Below are 5,022 nucleotides of genomic sequence, written 5' to 3'. Positions count from 1 at the left end.
CATTCAGCCCTGTTTCCAGGATTCTTTTAAAGAGTGGTGGAATTTTCAGAAATTGTTGTCCAAAATTATAAAGGGTGGTGCGGAAAGTTTTAACAATTTCTTCTTTCTTTCTGGCAACATTTTAAAAGGCTACTAGTGGCAAACTACTTTATAGATTTTATTAAAGCTTGGTCAGTAGGACCGGTGCCACCTACCATTTATGTGTTGTTCACAGCTTGGGGTCAAATGCCACATAAGAGGCCTAAGAGTCAAAAAACCAAAAATCGTATAAAAGACTACTTGTCCCACAAATAACGTAGCAAAGTCTTGTCCTTTGCATATATACATTGGCATAAGGCAGCGTCTATAGGGTGTTCAGGGATAAAAGATCAAAGGTCATTAAGGGGTAATTTTTATCTTTTTTTTTTGGCAACATTTCAAAACGCTACTAGTGCCAAACGGTTGTGCCAATTTTAACCAAACTTGGTCAGTATAACCAGTGACACCTCTCATACATGGGGTGTTCACTGCTTGGGGTCAAAGGTCTCATGGATCATTGGGGTAAAAATTTCAAAAAAAATAAATAAAGACTTCTTTCAAAAATAACATAGCACAGTCTTGTCCTGGGCACATGTATTGGCATAAGGGAGGGTATTTATGGTGTTCAGTGATTTACCGTCAAAGGTCATCAAAGCGTTAATATTTTGTTCTCTCTAGCAACATTTCCAAATGCTTCTAATAGCAAACCAGTGGACCAAATTCAATCAAATTTCGTCATTAAGAACCGGCGACACCTCCTACACCGAAGTCTGGGATCAGGGATCACATATGGGTCATCGGGGTTAAACTTTCAAAATAGCCCAATTGAGCGCAAATTTACCAGGAATGACCTTCTATCCACACGAAAAAATACTCTTCACCCTATATGTCAAAGTTCATAGATCAAAGGTTCAAAATGTTGGCAAACGATTGAACCGAATTCAATCAAGTTTGATCATTAAGAACCAGTGACACCTCCTAGACCCCTGTCTGGGTCATCAGGGTAAAATTTTCAAAATAGTCCAATTGAGCTCGAATTTACCAGGAATGATCCTTAGGACCTTCTAAAGACGAAAAAATATTCTTCACCTCATATGCCAAAGTTTATATGTCAAATGTTCGAAATGATAATAATGGTAAACGATTGAACCGAATTCAATCATATTTGATCATTAAGAACCAGTGACACCTCCTATACCCTTGTCTGGCATCAGTGGTTAGATAGGGGTCATCGGAATAAAATTTTCGAAATAGCCCAATTGAGCTCGAGTTTACCAGGAATGATCCTTAGGACCTTTTAAACACGAAAAACTACTTTTTACCTATAGGTCGAAAATCACAAGGGTCACTTTTAGTGAAAATTATCAGATATATTGTAATAGTAATTATCGATTGGATCAACTGCATTAGACGAACTCCTACCAAACATGAGGTGTTCACAGGTTGAGGTTAAAGGTCACAATGGTTATATCTTTAAAAATGACTGGGTTAATGTTATTGAATATAGTATCTCTAGTTCTTTCTTTCTTTCTGGCAACATTTTAAAAGGACTGATTTAATTAAAACATGGCCAGTAGGACCCGTGCCACTTCCCATTTATGTGTTGTTCACGACTTGGGGTCAAAGGTCACAAAAGGGGCATTAGGGTCAAAAACTGAAAATCAAATAAAAGACCACTTGTCTCACAAATAACGTAGCACAGTATTGTACTTTGTACATTTACATTGGCATAAGGCAGAGTCTGTAGGGTGTACAGGGATAAGGGTCAAAGGTCATTAAGGGGTAATTTTTATATTTTTTTTTTTGCAACATTTGAAAACGCTACTAGTGCCAAACGGTTGTGCCGATTTCAATCAAACCTGGTCAGTATAATCGTTGACACCTCTCATAGATGTGGTGTGAACTGCTTGGGGTTAAATGTAATAAAGAATTGAGTAAAAAACTTTCAAAAATGAATAAAAGGCTTCTGTCACAAATTACATAGCACAGTCTTGTCCTGGGAACATGTGTATTGGCGTAAGGTAGGGTCTTCAAATTTGATCATTAAGACCCAGTGACACCCCTACACCCCTCTCTGGCATCAGTGGTTACATAGGGGGGGGGGCATCGGGGTAAAATTTTCGAAATAGTCCAATTGAGCTAGAATTTACCAGGAATTATTCTTAACATGATTCTTAACATGGCCTTCTAAACAAAAAAAACTACTCTTCACCTATAGTTAAAAAATTATTCACAGGTGTTGAGGTTAAAGGTCACAGTGGTTATCTCTTAAAAAAATGACTGGGTTCATGTTCTATTGAATGTATCTAGATCTTTCTTTCTTTCTAGCAACATTTTGAAAGACTAGTGGCAATCTACTGGACCGATTTAATTAAAACTTGGTCAGTAGGACCGGTGCCACCTTCAATTTATGTGTTGTTCACAACTTTGGGTCAAAGGTCAAATAAGAGGCACTGGGTCAAAAAACAAAAATCATATAAAAGATTACTTCTTTCACAAAAAAAGGTAGCACAGCCTTGTTCTATGAACATATACATTAGTATAAGGCAGCGACTATAGGGTGTTCAGGGATAAGGGGTCAAAGGTCATTAAAGGTAATTTTTACCTTTTTTCTGAAACATTTTAAGATGCTACTAGTTACCAAACGGTTGTGCCGACTTTAACCAAACCTGGTCAGTATAACTGGTGACACCACTCATACATAGGGTGTTCACTGCTTGGGGGTCGAAGGTCAGATAGGGGTCATTGGGATAAAAAAGAAATAAATGAAAGACTTTTTCTGTCACAAATAACATAATTGGGCACATATGGATTGGTATAAGATATGGTCTTATGGTGTTTATGGATTTAGTGTCAAAGGTCATTAAAGGTGTATTCTGTCCCAGGTAGCAAAGTTTATGGGGCCCTTATGTGAAATATTTGGGCCATGTGGGCAGGCCCATACCACACTTAACCCTTATGGGGCCTGTATGGGCTACACCATATGGAATTTAATTCTAAGGGTCCCGTAAGGGTAAAAGATCGAGAAACCAATATGGGTAACATGTGGGTCAGGGTATTTGGCACCCGTGAGGGAAAGAACAGGGCAATCCCTAGTAAATTTGCACATTTGGAGCCCACAAGGGGAAAATATGGGTAGTCACTAATGGGTACTATTTGGGCAAACACATTTGGAAACGTTATTTAAAAAGTGTGGGCATGCCCATATGGGTAAGTGCATTTGGGGCCCACAAAAGAAAAAATCTGGGCAGACCCATAAGGGCAGTTTCTGGGACAGCCCATGTGGATGAAGGATGGGCATCACATATTGGCACTGTAAGGGTCAAAACATGTGGGATACATATTTTCAAAATATGGGCAGGCCCATATGATTTAGCCTGTTTTGGGGCCCTTGAGGGCAAGCAATGGGAACATTCATAAGGGCTCTTTGTGGGTCAGCCCTTGTGGACAGATTATGGGAAATCATATATGGGATAAATATGGGCAAAATCATGTGGGAAATATATCTTTTAAATATGGGCAAGCCCATATAGGAAATCCTATTTGGGGCCCAGAAGAGAAAAAAAAATGGATGAACCCATTTGGGCTATTCATGGGTCAGCCCATATGGGAAAAGTAAGGAGTTATAATATATGGGCAACATCAGGGCCAAAACATTTGTTTCCCAAGACCACGAAAGGGCTGTAAACTCGCATCACCAGCTTTCGAGAAAAAGGGCTAAATAAACAAATGTAATTTGAGCAAAATGTGATTATGTCATAAATATAAAGTATTACCTTTTATCTTACTATTTTTAAAATTTAGATTCAATATTTCAACTCTAAACCCTAAAATTTTGTAATTTTATGAAGAAACGTATATAAATTCATCAACTTTCAAGCCGCCATACTTCGCTTCCAAACAACTTATTCACAAATTCAGGCCCCAAAAGAGATAAAAGAAAACTATCAGATATAATATGTTTATTAGTAATCGTATGCTATGTATGTGATTTCAGAATAAACAAAGAGTATAGCTATAAAATAATGGTCGGTTCTTTGTAGTAAAGTAAATCTAAAACTTATTTATGAAATCATTCAAAATCGTGTACAAAATAGTTGAACAAACATTAAAGTGTATACATAAATAAAGGAAATAGCCTTGAATTAATTCAAATAATACTAAACTGTTTCATGACTTGTTGAAAAAGATTTGGACAACAATCCTCTTGCCGTCTGGCAGTGAAGCGGGTCAGAACTTATACAGATTCCGGTTGAGTACATGTTATAAATAGTCGTGGTTATTGAATCTTCAAAAAAATTGACGCCAACAGAAGATCATTTGCACTATATGATGAAGTATATTCACACAACGTCAATCAAATCGTGTACAAAATAGTCAAACAACTTTAAAGAATCAAACAATAACGTGCGTGTCGACATTACAATTGCTTTAGAAATATGTTTTAAAAAGTAATTTTCTAGACCATAGCACCATGGTACGGACTCTCTTTATTGAATGAAGAAAATAACCTTGAAGTTATTCAAAAGATACGAAGCGGTTCATGTCTTGTTTAAAAAAAATGATCTTCTTGCTTCAATTCATGATGTTTGTCAAAATATTAAAATAATATCAATAATATATATATATATATATATATATATATATATTCCATTATTATGAAATAATAATATAATTTAATTTAATAATTTAATTTGGTGTTGAGTATTTGTTTCATACATTACTTAATGAAAAACATACATGATGGAACCAGTAGTTTACGAATCAGATTGTTTACCACCTTCCAATGCTACAATGTAGCTTGCAACAAAGAAATCCTGATAATTTCACATGTAAATACTTGCTTAATTCTGAAAATGTTGTAGTTAATGTTTATAAATTAAACAAAAAATAATCCAAACCCCCCGTAACCCCATCCCGTCCCTTTTTCATTCACACCCTGACGAAACACTTTCTCCATCAAGGCTTGACGAATAAAACACTTCTTATGTCTACTAAATTCAT

At 36.2% G+C, this 5,022-nt stretch overlaps 1 protein-coding gene across 1 annotated transcript in view; it reads right to left on the bottom strand.

The window, feature by feature from the left end:
* Nucleotides 1–5,022, bottom strand: part of LOC117112581 — a 13,251-nt gene that overhangs the window by 7,897 nt on the left and 332 nt on the right. The gene's annotated exons all lie outside the window — the stretch shown is intronic.

The sequence above is a fragment of the Anneissia japonica genome, unplaced genomic scaffold (genome assembly GCF_011630105.1).
Source record: "Anneissia japonica isolate Jap-2015-1 unplaced genomic scaffold, ASM1163010v1 scaffold287715_len1027211_cov185, whole genome shotgun sequence".
Lineage (NCBI taxonomy): Eukaryota > Metazoa > Echinodermata > Crinoidea > Comatulida > Comatulidae > Anneissia > Anneissia japonica.
The sequence above is the reverse complement of the archived record's forward strand: the minus strand, read 5'-3'. Positions and strand labels throughout refer to the sequence as shown.